This window comes from Lagenorhynchus albirostris, chromosome 4, assembly GCF_949774975.1.
Source record: "Lagenorhynchus albirostris chromosome 4, mLagAlb1.1, whole genome shotgun sequence".
Classification (NCBI taxonomy): Eukaryota; Metazoa; Chordata; class Mammalia; order Artiodactyla; family Delphinidae; genus Lagenorhynchus; species Lagenorhynchus albirostris.
The window spans coordinates 47,860,932-47,883,612 of record NC_083098.1 but is presented as its reverse complement, the minus strand read 5'-3'; the positions used below and the strand labels follow the sequence as shown (position 1 = coordinate 47,883,612).

The 22,681-nt window shown below is 42.3% G+C and overlaps 1 long non-coding RNA gene across 1 annotated transcript in view; it reads right to left on the bottom strand.

Annotated features, from left to right (window-relative positions):
* Window positions 1-1,586: 1,586 nt before the first annotated feature.
* The window catches only part of LOC132519788 (uncharacterized), a 187,896-nt gene continuing 166,801 nt past the window's right edge, over window positions 1,587-22,681 (bottom strand). The window contains exons 7-8 of the long non-coding RNA XR_009540295.1: window positions 5,667-5,795; window positions 1,587-2,485 (exon numbers count right to left, since the gene is read on the bottom strand). This is a non-coding gene — a long non-coding RNA (uncharacterized LOC132519788). The remainder of the gene's footprint in view (window positions 2,486-5,666; window positions 5,796-22,681) is intronic.

The following is a 22,681-nucleotide window of genomic DNA, read 5'->3' as shown; positions in this document are numbered from 1 at the left end:
CTACATTTTCTTCACTAAAATAGCATTAATCTGTTCCAGTCAACAAATGTATTGTGTTTCTATTTAAGCAAGACACTGAATATTTACTAAAAACAAAAGAAGCAATGTATATTCACTAGGAATTTTAGGTGCCTGTGGGCAATTGTCTAATGTAACCCTTGCATCAATTGTCTAATGACACACTTTAGGGGTCATTACACTCTTGCCATCTTACAGATGGGGAAACTGAGGTTCCAGGATGTTAAACGCATTCATGCATGGACTGAATCCTTCTGTGTGCTCCACAGTGAATGCGACGCCCCCTGCTATCCAAGCATTTACTGTTCAGTAAGTGGCAGAGGTGGGATTCAAACCAGGTCTGTCTGTCAGCAGAGCCATTTCCAGCCACGGGACTGGTATCTGATGTAAATATAACCCAGGTCTTAAAACTGTCAGATCCCTTGCAAAGTCCCGCTCAGCTATTTTGGGCCATCTCGAGGGTGCCTGGTGTGGAGCCCAGAGCGAGCCCAGTCAGCTCCTGAGCACGTACCCCCTGCCAGGCACTGTCACCTTTCTGCTGACTCCCGCTGCCCTGCTGGGCTGTGTTTTCTGCCAACGGGGAGACTGCCTCCCCTCCCCCCAGTTCTGCAAGAGCACAGGCCCCCGCTGTCACCCAGCGTTTTAGTGAAAACCTCTCTCTTATTGTCCCCATGCAGCCTCCCTGCTCTCCCCAGGAGTCGGATGTGAGTCCACAGCAGCCTTGGACTAGGGACGCTGCCTTTGGTGTCACTGCCCCCTCTTGTCTGAAGGCTCCATCATTGCGCTAACTCGACTTTCCTTGGGGTCGTCATAATAATGCTTATTCTCACATAGACTAACTGTGTCAAAGATACTGTCCTAAGCATTTTACATGGATTAACATCCCTGTGAAGAGATATCGTTAATATCCCCATCGGTACAGATGAGAAGACTAAGGGCCAACAGGTTTAGAAGCTTGCCCCAGGTCGTACAGCTGGTAAGTGGTGGGGCAGAATTCAGATGTCACCAGTGGACCTCCAGGGTCCATGCTCTTGACCACTTCCACAGAGCCCTCACTGTGTGCGGGCCAGCCATCCCAGTGAACCCAGTGGGACAACCCGAGGCCCAGGCTGCAGGAGCAAGATCCCTACCTATAGGAAGGTTTCTAGAGTAGCCAGGGGGCCACTCTTAGGGCACCCGGCCGACCAGGCTCTTAGCTGCCTCTGTGTAGATTCTCGCACTGCCAGCCAAGGTCACCCACCTGACAACCACTGTAATCAACAGCAGGGGACTCCAGGCTGACCCTTCCCAGGCCCCAGACCACACAGCAGCTACGGTGAGATGGTCCAGACCGCCCTCTTATTCCCCCACTGACCATGTCTCCCTTGACACTTGGACAGAAACCACCGTAACAAACACTGCTGGGCAGAGTGTTGCAAAGTTCCAGTCAGTCAGAAGCCAGATGTTGTCGGGTGGTGTGAGACACAAATGCCCACAGCTCAGCCCCTGTGCCAGGACATTCAGCCCTGTACCTAGGGTTCACCAGGGGGAAAAAAAAAAACAAAAAAAAAACACTTTTCCTTGAATTTCTGGGATGTATATTAAAATTACTGTGAAGTTAAGGATTTCAGATAGAAATGAGAGTCTTACGCAGGCTTTGCGAGAGCGGGAGGAGAAGAGGTGAGGGAAGCCGTGCTAAATAACTGCTTACATTCTTGGGTCTCCGGGAGGCTGCAGTGTCTCAGGCTGCAGCAGTGAGGCAGGTCATTCTCAGGAGCTCGGGGTGGGGGGGCGCAGCTGCCCACACACCTGCTGGCGACAGCTTCTGGAGAATGGCCTTGCCTTTTCCATATTGTACCTGAGAACCTCTTACGGACGAGTTCTAGCCAGAACCTTTCAGGAAAGGGAATTGCAAGAAGCGTGGTTTCTGCCCTCTCCTCTGTATTGCAGAGCGCAGGGTGGTAACGATGCTGAGCTGAACACAGACAGTACAGTCCATTCGTCTTTCCCCAGATTAGAACTTCCCCCGGAAGACATAACATCCTGTTATCCCTAATGTGATACAACTGTCCCTTACACAACTGAGGATGTACTCACCTGCTCCTGGAAAAGAAAGACACCGCCTCCCATATGTCACCTTATGTCCGAGAATATTCATTCCTAGTTCAGATGCAATATTCCTTTGCTTTCCTGTGACTTAAATGCCAAATTATAGGGTTAGCTGCTTTATATTGGCTAGAGGGGGCATGAGAAAGGAGGGAAAAGGAACTGATTAATATATATGCCTATATCCCTATCAAAGCAAGGAGGAGAATACGCATAGGTACAAAAAACTTCCTTTCAGCAGCTAGTCACGTGACACGTTGCTGTCCAGAGCTTTCTTCTCCCACTCGCAGGCTCCTTTTATCCTCCGCCACCATCTCCTCTGGTCGTGGTTCTTTACGTGGCAACGCAAATGTTCTGTCAAAATGTGAGTACAACTTGGGGACTGGAGAAAAGAAAGGGAGCTACTGAACTGGACGCTGTGTTTATAACGCTATTGCTTCGTCTTGCTTATAGTCATTAAATCATTACTTTTATATACATTGCTGCTACTTCTGTTTTCTTTAAAGATACAGTAAATGAAGTTTTATGAACCCACAAAATGCATATATTTTTATTTTGACCTAAATTTTAAATGAACATGGAAGAGAGAGAGAGAACAGCTCACATTGCATATAATGTACCAAATCCTCTCCCCTCCCTACTTTCGTTGCCCTTCCCTCTCCCCTCCCACTAGCCCTCCACTCCCAACAAATAGAAAAAGAAGGTGGGGGGAGCGGCTGGGCCCGTGAGCCATGGCCGCTGAGCCTGCGCGTCCAGAGCCTGTGCTCCGCAGCGGGAGAGGCCACAACAGGGAGAGACCCGCGTACCGCAAAAAAAAAAGGTCGGGGGAGAAGGTAGACAAAGGGTTCAAAACCCGTCTCAGCATTTTGCTTGCTGCAGGCAGAGCCATGGCCATCCCTGGCCCCATCCACCCACCGATGGCTCCCAGCTCCCTGCCTCTGCTTGGGGTCTTGGGAGGAGAAGGATGCAGATTTCTGAAAGCTGGAGCATGATAAAGAGACCCGCTGGGATGAGCAGGGTTTCCTTTAATTTATTCACTTTCACCGTGGAAGTTCCAACAGCCACACTGCCCTCCGCATCCCTCCAATCGACCTCCCACCGATGAGGAAATTCCAGGCTGCAGATGGGTTTGCTGAGCCACGAAAGCAAGCTCTGGAGCTGATAAGCGATCAATGATATACGGGATAAGTAAGCCCCAACGGTGATTAAATCTCAAGTCCTGAGGCCCAGAGGCTGTTGGAGCGGTTGTGCTGTCTCCTCCTGAACCTCCATTTCTGAAAAGCAGTCAAGCTCACCGAGCAGCCCTCCTCATGGGGGCACAGTTTTGAGACTTCCGTTGCCTTTCAAGGGTTCCCAGCATCACCTGGCTGTTGGCCTCTTCTCCTCCAGAATGGAGAAACTGAGGCTTAGAAAGGTTAAGTGACCCTCCCATGGTCGCACAGCTAGTAAGAGGCAGTCTCTATTTCAATCCCGTCCTTCTTACTCCAAAGCCCATCTTCTATTTAGTATGATAATGCTTCTCAAACTTTAATGTGCATGCAAATCACAGGGGATCTTGTTAAAATGCAGATTTTGAGTCACAGTTTGGGGGTGGGGCATAAATTCTGCATTTGTAATAAGCTCCCAGGGGGCGCTGATGCTAAGGTTTCCAGGCTGCCCCCTGACTGTAAACTGCAAGGCAATATAAAATGAAGCCTTCTACTCACAATCCCAGGTGAACCCCGTGGGCCTGACCAGAAGCAGTTCTCAACAGAGGTGATACACCACCTCTTAACGGCGGGGAAGCAATGTGTGGAAGCATAGATTAGTTTTGATTTTTAGTCGTTGGTATGACAGTGGAGTTACTGGCATTTTGTATCTGAGAGTGAAGAATGCTACAAATCCGACAACGTGTGAAATAATCCAGGTTGATTTTCTAAGGACAGTCCTGCACGGCACAGAATTGTCCCACCTGGAATTCTTACGGCTTCCTCATCAGGGAACTCTGAACAGTAGCGTGGGGCGGTGTGCACTGCTGCGGGCACCATCTCTTTGGCTGCCTTACTTCCATTACTTGTTCTCAGTCATTAGAAACATCAGCTCTGCCCTCCAGCTGTTCTGCTGCAAACTGTCATCGCTGACAGCTGCTCTCCAGGATATCACTGCACACGCATGAGTGCACATTGATGTCTTTCTTCCTGGTACTCCAACGCGTTAACAGAAAAGATGATCTAAGATGGGCCTAATCTGAGAGAAATATGTTCACACATTTCTGGGTACCCCCAAAGAGCACAGAGATGTTGCTATCACACAAGCTTGGGCATGTTAGGAAAGCAAGTAGACCAGCTGATAAATTCACATCATTTTGCATCCCATGAGAATTTCTAAAGGTATTTATTGAGAAGATGGGAGAAGAGCTGATACCTACTAAGCTTCTGCTATGTGTCAGGAACTGGACAAATGCTTTACAAATATTATTTCATTGCATCTGTAGCATTGAGTCATCATTACAAATTCAAACTCTGAGCTGGAGTGTCTGGGTTTGAATCTCAATTCAACTAATTACCAGTTGTATGACCTTGAAAAAAACATTTACCCTCTCAGTGCCTCAGTTTCTTCATCTGTGAAATGGGGATCAGAAGGGTACCTGCCTCTTTAGGCTGCTACCCAGCGTTAAGTGAATTAATACCTGCTGAATGCAGACAAAAGCTATGCTTGCTAAATAAAATAGCCATGAAAGACAAATTATTTTTCCGTATTTTACAGATGAGGAAACTGAGGCTTACCCAAGTTCACATACCTACAATCTGACAGAATCTATCTGATCAATCATAATAAAAACTAATATTCAGGGCTTCCCTGGTGGCACAGTGGTTGAGAGTCCGCCTGCTGATGCAGGGGACACGGGTTCATGCCCCGGTCCGGGAGGATCCCACATGCCGCGGAGCGGCTGGGCCCGTGAGCCATGGCCACTGAGCCTGTGCGTCCGGAGCCTGTGCTCCGCAACGGGAGAGGCCACAACAGTGAGAGGCCCGCGTATCGGGAAAAAAAAAAAAAAAGTGATATTCACTGAGAACTGATTATGTACCAGACACTATTTTAAGTAATTTAGTAGCATCAACTCAATTAATCCTTACAACCACCCTGAAAGATAAGTAGTATTATCCCCATTTTGCCTTATGAATAAACAGACTTGCCACAGGGTACGTATTTGTTTAGTGGTGAATCCAGGAACTGAGCCCGGGGGGTTGGCTCTGGAGCCTGAGAGCTACAGTTCCAAATGGCATGCTTTATCCATTTCCTCACCTACCCTCGTTGGTCTTCTACTGTGTACCCAGCACGGAGCTAGGCATATTTTGGATAAAAAGAAGTAAAACTCACAAAGGTCACTTTCAAATGAATAATGTAATGCCATACCTTTATCTTCTTATAGGATAGATCATTGGTAAAAGCAGCCTCCAAAAATAAACCTGCAGTTAGGTCTCAGTTCTGCCAATTACTAACTTTGATGACCCTGGACACGCTGCTTAACCTCCCTGAGCCTCAGATTCCTCCCCTAAAAAAATGTAGATGATAATACTTACTTGGCAATGGTGCTTATAAAGACTAAGTAAGATCTTTTATGCATATTGTCTGCAAACTGAGCACCGCTCAATGGCTGTTAACCCTCATTTCTTCTTTTCCTTTCTCCGTGCCTCAGAAGGTATGACAAACTGGAATTAGAAATGCAAATATTATTGACACATGATATACAATAAAGTTTGTGGATGACAGCTAGAAGAGTCCCAGAGTTGACTCTTGAATTGGACTTTCACTCCATAAAATCCATTCCATATAATTAAAACATAAAATAATCATGGGAAAACACCCTCGCTTTGGATACACACTTTGACAAACATATTTAATATGTAAAAACAAACACAGAATATAAATCTATATTTTAAAATATCTTGAGGGTGAGGGTGGGCCTAGGCTGTTTGATTCCTGAAAATTGGACTGAAGATGTTGTCTTTTCCTGGGAATTTTCTTAGTAATCACAATCAGCAGTTTTCACTGCTCTAGGGACCCTGGAAGCGTTCAATATTTGGTTCTCTTGGGGAAAAATTTTCCACTGATGAGTGAATGAGTGTGAATGGTCAACTCTAAGGGAGGAGTCTCAAAGGTGACTTCTCTTACAGAGACCACCCTGCTCCTTTTTCAAAAGCATGAAACACCTATCTTAACAGTACCCTTCATCTTTGAAGACATGAGCTCACTTCTCCAGAGAAGCCTTCCCTGTCTTTATATCAGCCCATTCAGCTTCCCCTGAAATCTGAAATTTGCCAGCCAGGTATCTTTCTGAATGACTCACCCATCCTTTACTCCACTTACCACCTTTTCCTGTTGGTTTCCCAAGCTCTGTTCGTAAGATTTTTTTTAAGTGACAACCAATGCCTTACTGATAAGCTAAGAATTTATAGCTTAGTTCAGAGCATGCATGCTCTTCAGCCAATCATGAATTCATATAATCAAAAGTTGTTTTCACCTTTCAAATCAACACACCGCCTTGTGTTGTCACTGATTATTTGCATTGACTTAAGTCTATTCGAAAAGCACATCAGCTTCAGCTATTAGGTATTCATAAATACAAAGTTCGTTCATTATGGTTAAAGTGCTATTTATGATAAGCCTGTAAAGATTTGAACTTCTCAAGTTAAGCCATCCTAAGTTATGGGGTATCTGTTTCCAAATATTACATTAATCACATATGATGTCTTTGCTCAAAATGGGGATTCGGGTCTGTTAACTAATCCTACTAACAGCGCTTCTCTTGGAGCTAAAAAAAAGATTCCAGGTCTCAACTGAATTATTTTTGGCAGTCAGTAATCCCATGTCCCAGAGACGAAGTTCTTTGCATAATCAAGTTTTTAAATGTCAGTACGGTTTGGAGGGTTATTAAAGTATTTCTGACTTTTGAAAAGGCTTCTAAATATCCTGATATTGTTTAATCTTTCCTAATGAAATTAGATAAAAGCTGAAGTTTTTGTCAGTCTGAAGGGGATTCCAATACCGAGCCATGGATGCTGAGTGACACGTCTGCACATTTAGTCCTAAAATATGTAGCCCTGAATCCAGAGAAAATAGCCTAGCCTTGGAAGAGGTGAAGTCACAAGCTTGAAAAGCTTAAACGAAGAGAAGCCATGAGGTATGTTCACAGCCCTTGAATAAATAACTTATTTATATTGAGCATATTCCCAACCCAATTTCATGAATTTGCCCTTCTAGGAATTTGCGAAGTTGGAGGACAAAGTAGTGTCTTATTTGATGGTAATCAAGACGAGCGTGCATCAAGCGGGAAGAGATATGGGAATATATGTATGTATATAACTGATTCATTTTGTTGTGAAGCTGAAGCTAACATACCATTGTAAAGCAATTATACTCCAATAAAGATGTTAAAAAAAAAATCTTCTGCTGTGTGCCACGTGAAAGTAGTAGGAAAGTGACAAAGAAATGGCCGTTGACCCAGATGACATATAAAGACCAGGTCCGATAGTAGTCATGCCTACAAACATTTTACAAATGAACATGTAAGAATATTTTCAACCTTGCTAGTAATTTTTAGAATTCTAAATAAAACTAGTGCACCATATTGCGTCATAAGTTTATAGATAAACCACGATAAAAAAATCCTCAACGTTAAAAACCAAGGTATCCAATACCAGAGATTCTGCGACGCAACTATCATTTCATGTATTTCTAGTGGGATATAATCTGGCACAATCCTTCTGTCACTGGTCAGAAATCCAAGAATCATACTCCCAGATAGAGATTTGCGTGCAGGAGGCTTATTGGGGAGTGATTGGGGATGGGGAGAGGTGAATTGGAATTGCAATACCATGGCAACAAAGGTCTCAGTCAATCCCACAGGAAGCTCTGGGGCTGAGGTGATCCTCCAAAGTTGTCTCAAATTGGGGTATTAATTACAGGCTCTCCTCTGCATAACTTTGCACAAGGCAGCTCTCTCCACCCTACAGAAAGTCCCAGAAAGGGAACTCTCTGAGAGCTACCTGCCACCAACACTCTTACCAGCTGGGGGAATGAATGAAACAAGCTGGAGGGGGATCCGGGTGGCACACCGTGGCATCCTGTGTAGACAACTCCTTGCTCTCCTTGGATCCACTTTCTTCATATAATAAATTCTGGAAGAAAAGCTTCCAGTATTCTGTTTGGCTTCTTTTCCTAGGAGAATCTTACAAGAGGAAGGTTAGTAAGAAAAGCTGCCATCCCTGCCATTGAACAAGCAGTAACAGACACTCATTCTGCCTGTCCTCCACCACCTATTCTAGAATCTCCCTGCCCTCAACTAGCACCTCTGCTGGTCTAGGTGGCTAGGTTACAGAGATGACACAGACACTTATCTCTGGATAAGAGTGGCCATGACCAACAGGCACATGAAAGGATGCTCAACATCACTAATCATTAGAGAAATGCAAATCGAAACTACAGTGAGGTATCACCTCACACCAGTCAGAATGGCCACCGTTAAAAAATCTACAAATAACAAATGCTGGAGAGGGTGTGGAGAAAAGGGAGTCTTCCTACACTGTTGGTGGGAATATAAATTGGTGCAGCTACAGTACTATGGAAAACAGTATGGAGGTTCCTCAAAAAACGAAAAATAGAGTTGCCATGTGATCCAAAAAATCCCACTCTTTGGCATGTATCTCTACAAAACTACAATTCAAAGAGATACATGCACCCCTATATTCATAGCAGCACTATTCACAATAGCCAAGACATGGAAACGACCTAAATGTCCATCGAAAGATGAATGGATAAAGAAGATGTGGTACATATATACAATGGAGTACTACTCAGCCATAAAAAAGAATGAAATAATGCCATTTGCAGCAACATGGATGGACCTAGAGATTATCATACTAATTGAAGTCAGAAAGAAAAAGACTAATACCATATGATATGACTTATATGTGGGATCTAAAATACGACACAAATGAACTTATCTACAAAACGGAAACGGACTCACAGACATAGAGAACAGATTTGCGGCTGCCGAGGAGGGACGGGGAGAAGGGATGGATTGAGAGTTTGGGATTAGCAGATTCAAGCTATGATATATAGGGTGAATAAACAACAAAGTCCTACTGTATAGCACAGGGAACTACATTCAATATCCTGTGATAAACCATAATGGAAAAGACTATGAAAAAGACTGTATATGTGTGTATATATAACTGGATCACTTTGCTATACAGCAGAAATTAACACAACATTGTAATTCAACTATACTTCAATAAAATACATTTTTTAAAAAGAGAGTGGGCAAACAGTTACCAAGAGCGTCCCAAGCGGATCACCTGAGTGTCAGATATATTCTTCCTGCCACTAGCTGCCCTACCTCTGCCTGATGGTCAGGGTCAATTACTCCTGCCAGTATGGTGACTACTCTCTTTGCCTGCTGGTCTCTTGGAGAAAGATCTTTAAAGTAACTGAGCAGGAGCTTAATCCTGTTAATGACCTTAATAGGGTCTTGCTGTATTCCTTGATGGACCCATCATCCCTTTAAGAACCAAGACAATGAAACGTTAGAATCCAAAGTTGCGGAGAAGGGAAGCACAAACCCCCCAAAGGGGCCACCGGGGCCGATGTTAGCAAAGTCACTACTGCTTTCACCTTTTGCTTTCAGGATCCATACCTTCCACATCTTGCAAACACAGCACCATATAATATGTAATGACTTGAAGCACCTGCTCCATCTTAGAGGATAGCGTCCCATATGCACAGAGTGTTCTCTCCAAGATGGCGCCTCAGCTGGATCTCCAACAGACTGCGCCCGTGTGCTGTCGGCCCAGCAGCCTGTGGGGAGGTGGGGTATGTGATAGGACTGTAGACACCATGGTCACATACCCACCATTCACCTCCTTTGCTGCATAGTGTTGGTCTCTTGAGCCAATGCAATTTTATGTGGGAGCCCACGTCTATGGATCAAGCACTTCGTAAGCCCCGGTCAGTGGTGCTGGCCGAGGCCTTGCCAGCAGAAAAGGCAAACCCATGTTTGGAATAGGTGCCAAACCCCGTGTGAAAGGGCCCGTGAGCCTGGACCTACTGCAGATCCCTGAGACCCACACAGAGCTGGCCATCTTCCATGTCACCCCGTAAATGGATTGAATCAACATTCCCAGTGTGCTGCACCCAGATATCAGAGACACCTATCAGGCATTGTCTTCTTTCCTGGTGGTGGGAAGTGCGAGAGGCAATAATCTGCCCACAACTAGAGAGAATGTTCCAGAGTGCTCCAGACCATTAGACTAAAAATAACATCGATGCTGTGGGCCCCTGAATCTCCTTAGGGTTTATTTCCAACCCTCTGGAACAAATTGTATTCATTTTCTTTTGTTGTAAAAAATTACCATAAATTTAACAGCTTAAAACAACACCCAGTTCTATAGGTCGGAAGACTGGCAGACCCAGTTGGATTCTCTTCTTGGGGGCCAAAGTCATGGTGTCAGCTACGTAGCATCCCAGATCACCACTGTTAACACACTGAACAATTCCACTGCCACCCACACAACAGGCTCTCTGTGTTCTGCCTACTATCAGTAGGTTTTACTTGCTGCCCAATTTTTTGCGTAATACACTGAACTTAATGCACTAAGTAGCCACTATTTGTATTTACGACTTTCACTCTACTTTTTAAAATTACAACCTGTGGCCTATTTCATGGCCAACTATTCCAGGTGAATAAAACAGTAAGTGTTTTCATGTTTCAATGGCATCTCTTTTACTAGCTATAAACATGACTAGTCCTCCTTCAGAACTAATCTCAATGTATATTTTCCTATCTACATCATGACTTACAAAGTTATTACTAACTAAAGGAACAAAATCCTCCCTACATCATGGGTTTTCAGGAATAAAGAGAACAAAAACTTGTCAAGCAATTTTCCCTCATTTGTCCCTTAATGTGACAAATGTCAGGAGCTTTTTAAAACTCTGAAATCAGTGGTTTTATAGAGCTGCAAAGCAAGATATTTATTATTATTGTGCACTTGTGATAGTAATTGCCCCTTCACATTACATTTTATTGATATTGAGCAACACACAACAGAACCATGTCATAAAGGAATTTTACCAGTAACCCTCAAACATAATACTTATTAACTTTGTGACTAGTTTTACAAATTCCTGTGATTTGTACAATAAATGCTCATTTTTGTCATGAGTAGCACTACTTTAAATATTGTTTTTCCTTTTTGGTCTCTTCTTTGCCTTTAGCAACAACATTTGTTGATACTATACTAGAAAGCATCATTGTGTGCTTGTCCTTGGAAAATGTATTAGTTTGCTTTGGAGGTCATTTGTGGAAGAAACTGCTATACGATGCCAATTTTCCCCTTCCTCCTTAGTATCAGAACCTCACATTTTAGATGGACGCTATGCTGCTCAGATGGAGGACTACCTGCCCACTTCCCTTGCAGCTAGGATGGTCATGTGACAAAGTTCCACTCAGTGAAATATAAATAGGTGTGTTTGTGTAGGACTTTTGGGAAGTCTCCTTGAAAGAGAACAGGTGTGCCTATCCTTACTTCTTTTTGCTGGTAGAGTAGGATTGTGATGTCTGGAACTACAGCAGCTATCTTTGACCATGAAGTAACAATAAGAACAGGAGCCAGTCCCTCAGATGGTAGAATAAAGAGAAAAGAGCCTGGGGCTCTGATGACACCATGTGCTTGCTATACCAACCCTAGACTGCTTGCCCTCTGACTTCTTTGAGAAAAAGAAATTAATATCCTTCCATTCAAGCTACTGTTATTTTGGGGTTCATTTCTTAAATCCAGCTGAAATTATTCCTAGTGGATATATTATAATACTTTGTTTTAAAAAGATGAAAAGGCTACTATGTCCTCATGTCTCTATTTGACGTTTTTCAATATATAATACACTAAGTACTAGAGGAAATTTTCAGTCCAGTAGCACTCCAATTTCAGATAATTATTGTTATGCTTTCTAACAATACCTTTTTATGTGTGTGAAAATTCATTGTTCCCGTGGATTTTCTTGTCCCGGTTGATAGAAGTTCACAGTGTATGTTCATGATATCCACTTTCTCTGTTGAGAAGTTCTGTTCATATATTCTGAGTCACAGCATTGATATGGCTATTGTTATCATTATATTTATACTTTGATAAGTCCTTTTAAGCCTTTGCACTATTTTGGTCAAATCAAGATATCACGCAACAGCCAAAATCAAAAATAACAAACATGGACGAGAACACCAAATAAAATGCAATTGTAAAGAGAGGTTGGAAAATCAAAAATAACAAACATGAACAATAACACCAAATAAAATGCAATTGTAAAGAGGGGTTGGGGAAATCCATTCAGCTTGCCAGGTTTTCTATGCATAATAGTTTGTAATGGTCTCCCGTCCAGTTTAGGTTTGAGGTGGAGAGAGAGCTTGTGAGTGTGACAAGCGTAAAGTAAGAAGTTCTTGGTGTGACAGCACAAAGGTGTGCACATGTGTGTAATATAAGCTCACCGCTGTAAACTACCTAAGATGATGACAAAGAATGACATTAATTAGAACGTTGATCAGAAGTTGATGACTAAGATAATATCTACATACTTTTCAATCTGTAATATTAAGTAAAAACCATTTAAGTGTTCACAGGAATTGAATGTTAGAGTACAGTTCAAAGAAAACAGTTGTGAACAGATAGAGGAGGATGGAATCTCCATTCTGGCCAAGGCTACGGCACCTGGGACTACAGGTCAGGCTCCTACAACCACAGACCCTCCTCCCTTCAAACTCTCAAAACCACCCTCAAATCAAGTGGCATTATGGACACTTTCCACTTAAGTATACGTGAGGAGCATCTGCCGTGTCCACTTGTTATAAGCCCCTCATAGCTCTATCACATTATCTCCGTGGGTCTCCATGCTTCCAGCCTAGATTAAGAAAAGGTCACATGCCTCTATATCCTCTACCTGGGCAAAGAGAGGTGTGGGAAGGAGGGGATGCCTCAATGTTTAAAGAACTCTTGCTTCTGCCATTTATTTTTGGTCCTTTTGTGGTCTGGGGCAAGATCTGTCTGTGTGTGAAGTAGTGCTTGCAAACTTTTTGAAATTCACACCCAGCACAAACACAGTAATGAAGATGAACCAAATGTTAGCAGGGACAGCTGACTCACATGACCTTTTGACACAAGCAATGCTTTTAGAATATTTTGGTTTGCTAGGAATATAACAGGATCTCTCTGAAGCCTATAATTAATCTTACATTGCAAATATGTGAAATAGATATGAACAAAATGTTTATTGCTTTTTCCTGTAAAGGTGTCACACTTTCTGAAGACTTCTTGATAAACTGTTGGGCCAACCAGTGGTCTGGGGAACCCATTCAGACCTCCCGGCCCTATGAAGCAGAAATGTCACAGTGAGAAAGTTTATAGCAAAAGAACCAAGAAGCCCTGAAAATACTACTTTGGTGTGAAAGATTGATAAGAAGGGACTCTGACAGCCAGTACACGGCACTCAAACAAACTAGTTCTAAAGCGCAGGTACCTTCTGAGTTCATCAGGAAAACTGAAGATCGCAGCAGCCTGTGTGCAGGTCCTTGGCAACATGAGCGTAGTAGCTGGGCTGTAAACAACACCTGCCTAAGAAATGGGATTGTATTTCAAAAGGAAAAAATCATGTTGTGTTTCATATGGATTTATATGTCTGGCCTCTGCTCTAATTGTAACTCCAGGAAAGTTTACTATGAGCATTGAGAGAAAAATGTCTCTGCCAAGCATAGTTTTATGACTGCCCCTGGAAGAAGGGCGTACTATGGGGGCTTTAGTTATTCCATCCTGGGAAGCATAGGGTTAGGATTCCCTCCATCCAGCCCCTTCCTAGTCATTACCGGCTGGTAGGTGTAAGCCAACATTTTCGGGCAGGGGCAGAGGCACCGGGGGAGTGAATTGAAGACCACAAACAGAGCTGCTATGGCTGGCTACTCACAGGTAGTGCCCTGCACAGCTGCAAGGGTGCCATCCCAGGGTCAACAGCGTCAATGGCATGCCCTGGGGTTGTGCAATGCGGTGGCTCTGGCCCCAAAGGACCCTGTGCCTAAGAACCTTCTCTTCCAATCTCCCCAGTGCCCCATTCCCACTACCCCAGAGCCTTATCAAAAACAGATGGGAAACACTTTACAAAGTATAAAAAACTATGCAAATCTAAGGGACCTGGGAGAGTAATGGTACTCTTTCCAGTAGTCCCGTGTTAACATATCAATGTTACCTAGAGAGACCTATTTGTTAATATATTAATCCATTCAAATAAGTTGATTAAATGATGCAATATACTTAAAAACACTTAGAATACTTCAAGGAACTCTATGAATGTAAGGTATCTGAATGATGATAGTGAGTGCCTGGTAAAGAGGTACTCTAATAAACAGAGCTTCAAAAGAATAAGATGAAGACAGGTAAAGTAAGGTTTTTTATTTTGTTTTTTGTTTTTGTTTTTTTCACACACACACACAGTATTTTATTTTTACAAGAGAGAAATAAACTGACACCAAGCATTGTAAACGGATGACCACAACAAAAGCAACAATGATTGCAATTACCAAACACGAAACACACTCATACTATGTCATAATATTGACATTCAGTCCAGGAATCCTCCACGGTAACAGCTCCTTTACTTTGCAGTGAAAATTATTTGTATATTTTTTGCCTCTGAGTCCTTGTGGGATTTTTTTTTTATTCAGACAGAAAGTCACAAAAATTAAAATCATCCTCATCAGTTCACTCAGTCCCATGTAATCAATTTTTTTTTCATCTTGATCTTTTGTTAGCACTTTTATGAATTCATCAGTTTTCCATTAGAGTTCTGAAAATGCTTCTTCATTCAGTTCAGCAGTATAGTCAGTTACCAGAAACCTATACTTGTCAGAGTCTTTTCCATGAATTCCTTGAAGATGAAACCCTTTTACAGGAACATTTTTGCATAAGCATCAGAGTACACCCAGAACTGTCTGTAAATGACAAAAGACTTAAAAATGACCACGGTTAAAGATTTGATGAAAGTTCATAATAATGCAATTGACAAGGTAAAGTAAGGTTTAATGGTGGAAAGGGTCCTGGTGAGTCAAACAAATGTCATCAAAGCAGGGGGAGTGACCAGAGATAGCAGAAGGTCACTGAGACCCCAGTGCAAAGGGGGTTGGGGGCCCCAGAAGATAAATGGTGATGCTAAAAATAAACTTCACTCCCTTAACCATTTACTCATTCTACTTTGCTTTCTCTCTCTCTTTTACCATATCCATGCTTGTCCGACTTTAAGTTGTTAAAATAAGAATGAAACTTCTCAGTTCACTCAACCAAGGCTGTTAAAAGGTTAATTAAATGTTCAGCTCTCCTTAAGTTTCCTCTACCGGGAATATACACCCTGCCTACTTTCTTTAATGTGCTTAAGGCTTAATGAAATCTTAGAGGAATGACAACTGGTTTGCTGCCCCTGATTTCTGCCCTCTCCTCCCTAAGAACTGGCCATGTGTTCCTCCAGAGTACCTCACTCACAAAGTTTTCTTATCTTTTTTGTTCCCTCTCCCTCCAAACACACCAGATTTTAAATCCTTGAGACAGTGCCAGCATCTTATTCCTCTCTCCAGCCTCCATTGCTTAACAAGGAAGATGATTAATGCTTTAAACTACATTGAACTAAACAGCCTCACAGGTGTGCTATTAGCCTCGAGAAAGGGAAGAAAATTATATTAAGAAAATTTTAAGGACCTAACCTTAAGTACTTAAGAGCCTTAACAATTATTTCTCTTCAACAAATTAGAAGTGGTGTTTATTATTTTAGTCTTTACATACCAGTGTTCTGGGCCCACTGGAGATAAAAAAGAACAGGTTTGAAAGAGTCCAGGTTTCTCATGTCACAGTCCCAAGAGGCTCAGAGAAGAGATGGCAAGATAGACAATGAAACTTAAAATCTTAAGTTTTAAGTTAAATTTAACTTAAAACTTAAATTTGTCAAATAACAAATGAATAAAATTTACAGACCCTAGATATGGTCATTACTAGTGTATATTTGAAATTTAAACCCAAATTATACTCAGTAAAAATCTCCCTTTCCCATCTGTAAGGAAACTAATACAGGTTACATTAAAAATCCTTCTCCTATGTGACACTGCATTTCAAGTGCAAAGTACAAGGCCTGACCCAATTAGAATATTACTTTATGTATCTCCATAAACTTAAGATCATGGTATTTTTAGCATTTCTTGGAAAAAAAAAAAAAAGTAATTTACATCAAAGCCAAAAGGAGTTAGCTGTAAAATGGAAAACACTGGTATGGTGGTTTTTCCAGGTCAACTTGGTAAAGCTGAAACTATATTTCCCAGAATTCTGGGTATTATACAGAGTTAGAGCTGGTCAACATTGGGATTTGCATGAGATTTGCAAGATGGAAATAGAGCATCAGCCATTATCTCTAAGGTCATCAGGTTTAGACATGAGTGACAGACAGAGGCAGGTGCAGTGGGTTCCACATTATTGTCAGTCTCCTCCGCTCAAGGTCAAGCTCTTCCACCTGCCTGCTCACCTCTGTTTAACAGAGATCCCAGGTTCCTCAAAAGGTGCGTGGTTGTGGATCCAGAGAGAATAGCTCCCTACAGCCCTCCCATCAGCTCCCCTTTCAGTCTCACTTTGGCAACTGGATATGCCTGGCTCTCAGATTGACCGATGTCTCCTGTGATCCTCTAACTCACCCTGCACACCTTCACTTCCCCAGCCTCCCGCAATTTATAGGGTCCGCTTCTTGTAATTATTCCTTACCCATAGCTCAGAGACGTCAGCTTCCTGGTTGAACCCTGATGTTACAATTGGTTAGAAAGGATTGTTTCAGTTCTATTCACCTTTGCTGAGCATGTATCTGGGCCAGCTGTCTTCATGTATACTAATCTCATTCTATCCTCATGACATCTATGTGAGATGGGCATCGTAACTGCCTCTCACAGATAGGAGAACAAAAGCTGAAAGGGATTGACTGGCTCATCTAAGAGAACTCAGCTTGGAAAGAAAGAAGAGTGGAGCAAAACATTTCTCCTTGACTGCCAGCCCTGCCCCACACACCTCACACGCACGAACACAACCAGCAAAGATGCTACACTTTCACCTTTTCAAGGCCAGTTGGAGAAAGAAGTGAATGACCTCATGGCTAAGGAAATTAAAGTAATCGAATCATTAATGAGAAAGGGGGGCTAAGGCTAAATTTAGAGGCGGGTGGCGGGAGAGAATTAAGTGTGCTGGCAATACTCCACCAATTCTCAAAACAGCAATTCTGACCGAGGCATCACTGCTATTCTCCTTTTACAGATTAGGAAACAAAGAAAGTGCACAGCCTCAAAGCAGCTAAATCAAGCTAAAGCCAGTCTCCAAACACTAGTTCTTCAATGGCAGAATATTTAGTCAGAATTCTGAAGACGCCACGTGACTTTCTCACACAAATAAAAAGAGAGAGAGGGGAAGATGATGAGAGAGACCCAAAGGGAGAAAAAAGAGAGAGAAGAAGAAAGAAAGGGAGAGAGATAAGGAAATGAGGGAAGGAGGAAGGGAGGCAAGGAAGGAAGGAAGAGAGAATGATAGAAGAAAATGAGAAGTAAAAAGGCAGAATTAGGAGGGAAGGGGGAAAGTTTGGCAAATGAGCTCCATTTATTCCAACCACATTTCTTGGTCACCTGCTCTGGGTCTAGAAGTGCACAGACTCTGGGTATATGAAATGAATGTCGCCCCCCTCCCCCATGGAACTTATATTCCAGTAAGCACACCAGACATGAACCTGCAAATTTAACAACTGCTATATTGTCTGCAATTTACTTTGTATTACTTATACTGTGTGATATATAGATGGACATTTTAATTTATATTCTGGGGGTGGTTGGTTAATATCTGAACAACTCTAATCAGAAATACACATTCCAGGGGTGGTATTTGAAAGACTCTAATCTAAATCCACCCTCCGAGGACAGCTACCATAAAACTACAGTTACCTTAATATTTGATCAACAGCGGGAAATGTTACTTGGTATAACGGATATTGGAGACAATTTCTCTTTGGTGAAATAAATGATCTTCCAGTTTTAGGAAATGGCTAAGAATAGTGTATAGACTCTACCATCATTACATTAAAAAAATCTAGGAATCTAGCAAATCTAGTAGCCTTATATCTTTTGAAATGATGCCCTAGGGCTTGGTATTTCTTCTGGTTCCATAGCCTACCATTTAGGCAGTATTTGATACTGAGTAGGAATTTAGCTGAGTCCTGCTGCTAGTATATTTTCACATTTGCCTCAAATGAACCTTTTAATTAAGAGCTTGTCTGGGTGCATGAAAAGACAGACTGCTAAGATTTCATTGAGCTTACAGAACAGGCTGTGGGATGTGTTTTATGCCTGCTCAGTGATATTTTTTGTGCAGAATCCATTTGAGGACTTGCCTTCAGTGTACTCTCCCTGCTGGTTGTGGGTTCTGGAGAAGATATAATAATTATAAATGACCAAGTTAGCCCAAGTCATTTTACAACAGCAATTAATTTCAAATGTTATAAATGCCCTAAGGGAGAAATACAGGGTAGCATGGAAGCATATGACATCTATTCCTGATCTAATCTAATAAATCAGAATTAGGGGTTACGTGAGGGTGGAGGGAAATTAATCCATTATAGGTAAAAGACCAAAGATCAAAGAAGGTTGGAATATTTAAGGCTGAAAGAAGGCCACCTGTAATGAGTGAGCTGTGTCAGAAAGAAGTGATATTGGGTAAGACAAGAAGGAGACAAATGCAGGGGCCTTCAGGTAAAGATTGAACTAGATAGAACTAAAACAGGCAAAATGAATGAATGAATGAGTGAATGAATGAGACATTCCAAAGCAGAGACCAGAAGAAAGAATACTAGGTCCAAACACACAAATCTTTTCTGTTTGACAACAATCGAAGACCAAACCAAAAAGGAGGTGCTAGTTGAAGAAGCGTGATCTTGGACAGCTTGGTAAGCCTTCAGCCTTAGCAAGGAAGAGTAGCCGTTCTGATTAAAGCCCCTGCCCTAGTGTTACCCCAGAACTGGGTTTGCCTCTTGGTGGGTGTCAGGCCAATAGACGCAATGAAGCCAAAGGTCAGAAGAAGGAAGGATTTATTATTTGCAGCAAGTAAGAAGAACACCAGGGATCTTACCCGAAGCAGCGTCTCCCCAGACAGCAAAACTGGGGACGTTTCAAGCTAAGGGAACATGCATATTCATGAAGGGGCTTGAGCAGAGGAGAATTCAGCATAGAATTAGGACAAAGGTCAACAGAGCCCAAGCTTCAGTTGACTGAAGTCAGGAGGGTCAATATCATCATTCCCTTATTACATATATGTGCTCCTCCTTGAGGAGGAACTAGGACTCTGCTTTATCACTGCGCTCCCGTTTGACTGCCTTTTCTCTGTTCCTGCATTCCTTTGTTCCCCAAGGTCATTAATTACTGAGACCTGTTCAAGGGAAGGCGTTGCAGCCAGGCTTACATCCCCAAATGGCCTAGGCCAAAACGGCTTCTCTTCTGTCAAAAAGCCATGTCTGGTTCTCTTTTTCTGGGGACCCCCTAACCCATCTGACTACACTAGATGAGTTCTTCTGGCATTTCATATTTGTTCTCGGACATTAAGTTTATCTTGCAGGTACTGATGTGCTGAAAGAGATCTCAGAGGTAGAGATTAGTGGGATTATTTCTGGCACTGTGTTTGACAATGGTGTTTTTGTACCAGTGCCCAATTAGCCAACAACTCTACAATAAACAACAAACCTCATTCATTTGCATAATTGTTTCCTTTGCTGTTTCCTTTATAAAAAATAATGAGCCATTATGCACATCATTAAAGCAAGCTTAACAGATGAGGGCCAGGCTGACAAGAATCACATGAGAAGGTCAAGAGAAATTAGCATCAAGGCCTCTCTGCTAAGCATAAAACCAATCTAATCTGCACTGTCTCCTGGGAGCAGAAGGACTCCTTGGGAGCCTCTGCTTTTGGATTTTCACTGAGGTCAGGCTTCCTGGAGAAAACATGACTTGATTTCATCCAGCCCTTCTTCTTCTGCTTCTTTCCTTCTCCTCCTGTCCTTCTCAATGACAAGTATCTGTCTTGCTTGTTAGTAGGGCCCTTTGCAACAAATCCTTTGTCTCCTTTCCCCCTTTCCCTGAATCAGACATTTTCCCAGTGAAACTTACTTAAAAAAAAAAAAAAAACTAATAGAAATAAGCAAAGTTCTTTAATCCTAAAGAACTAAAAAGTCCAGTGATAAGCTTTATGGAGACCAGTATTCCCATCTTTAAAATAGCAGTAGGATTGGATCACAGAGTGGCCAGAGCAAGGCAGAGACTGGTAAGTCCCTTTCTCGCAGCTACATGTGGGTCTCCTGGCCATGTGACCCCTAAGAAGTTTCTCTCTTTTGGTTCCAGTGGATTGTTCCATCTTACACAGATCTTAGTCAGTTTCCAATCCCTCAGGCTGAATATCCCAATTCCTAGAAGGTACTATTCATCATTCCTTGATGTACCAGATTCCTAGATGATTGGAAGGTCATTGATGAGTGATGCAGTGAACATTCCAGGTCTCCCTGGCCTGGATTCTCTTTCCCTTGGGCCTTTATTATTCACTATGTGGTCTAAGGGGCAGCTGCATCACCTGGGAGCTTTTTAGAAAGGCAAAATCTCAGGCCCCATGTGAGACCTTCTCTAGACCTACTAAGTCAGAATGGATACTTTAACAAGATCTCCAGGTCATTGTTTCCACACTAAAGTTTGAGAAGCAATGATCTAGGGCAATCAGTGGAACTCATTCAGTTTAGTTTCTTCTAGGGTTTTTGACCACCTCCTATTCACTCTGTTGGTGAAAGAGGAATTCTGGTCCTAAGGCTATGGGGATGGCCAACACCCAATACTGGACAGATGAATCACAGCAGTCTGTTAGTCACATATACTCAGAGCTCAGATGCAGGAAGACATCACATGCCTCACAGACCACATGGGGGTTGTACTCAGTGACAGAGTGAATAACCAGGGGCTCTGGGAGATAAGCTTTTAGTATCAAGAGACTGATGCACCCTCTGTTTCCCACTGAAAGATGCAATTGGCTTGTTTGAACAATTCTGTGGGCTGGCCAGGAACTGAAACCTGCTACTTGGGGATAAATGGGAACTGTACTTGGTCTATTTGCTATTAAAGAGGGTTGTTTGGCCTGGGAAGCTTAACTGAGGAGTAGAGTTGGAAGGGAACTTGTGGTTAGGATATTTGAGGGTCCCCCTTGCATCCTTCTTTCACCAGATGTCAAAGTAGCACATAATATTTGGACCGTAATTTTGTACAACATGGGGATGTCATCTTATAAAAGCACCTACCAATTCCACCATATCAGACTATATGCATATAAACCACCAAGCATAATGCCTGGACTATGGGAAATGCTCAATAAGTATGATTCACTCCACGTCTCCTCCCTGCTTTTAGCTTGAGCCCTGTAATAACTGTAGCCTCTGATGATTCAGACTCTACCAACATTACTTGAATACCTACCATACACCAGGCACTACTAATTGCACTCACATACATGATCTTCTAAGATGCACTCCAACACTATGAGTCAGTTGTTCTAATCCTTGTTTTATAGACCAGGAAAATTAAAGAGAACTTTACCCCATCAAAAATGGACTGTGTTTATCATGTCTCGTCATGGCATTTACCAATGCAATCTGTGATCTATTATAATAATACAATGAGAAACTAGCAATGCAATAGAAACTTCATAAATATACAGACGCCAGTCACAATTTGTGAGAAACCTGCCGCAGAAAAAAATTGAATTTATTTGGCTAACTCAGTGATATGAACAGCAGGGAAGATGGGCAAGTATAAAATGTTTTAGACTTGATTTGCTAGTCTGATGCAGATGAAGTCTGACAGTAACTAGAAGGTTACTTGAGAAACAGATAATTGAAAGAGACGGTCTAGGAGATATCATAACTACCAATTTTTCTAGGTTATCTAAGTTCTATCTGATTAATTTAAATCATCAGGAGCAGTGCACCTGGACTGTATCTTTTTAGTCCCCAAAAGAGATGCCCTCACTCATGGTTAGAGGTAGTGTAGGATAGTCGTTAGGAGTGCAGGCTCTGAGTCCAGACTTCCTAGTCTCAAATCTCAGCTCCTCTGCTTTCAGGCTGTGGGATCTGGTGCCACTCACTTAACTTTTCTGTATCTCATTTTCCATCTGCAAAACATAGATAATAACAGCTTCTATTCATAGAGTTGTTCTGAAGATGAAATGAGTTAATATACCTAAAGCACTTAGAACAGTGCCTGGTACAAGCACTATCGAAGTGGAGGGTATTATTATTACGAATCAGTGTTCTGTCCTTTACTCACATAGTGGGTCAATAAAATAAAGTGATCATGTGAGACTTACCCAAATAAATGGAACAAAATAGACAGCCCAGGAACAGTCCTCAGTACACAAAAGAATTTAGTTTATGGTAAAGAAGACCATTTCAATCAGTAAGAAAGATAGGGTTA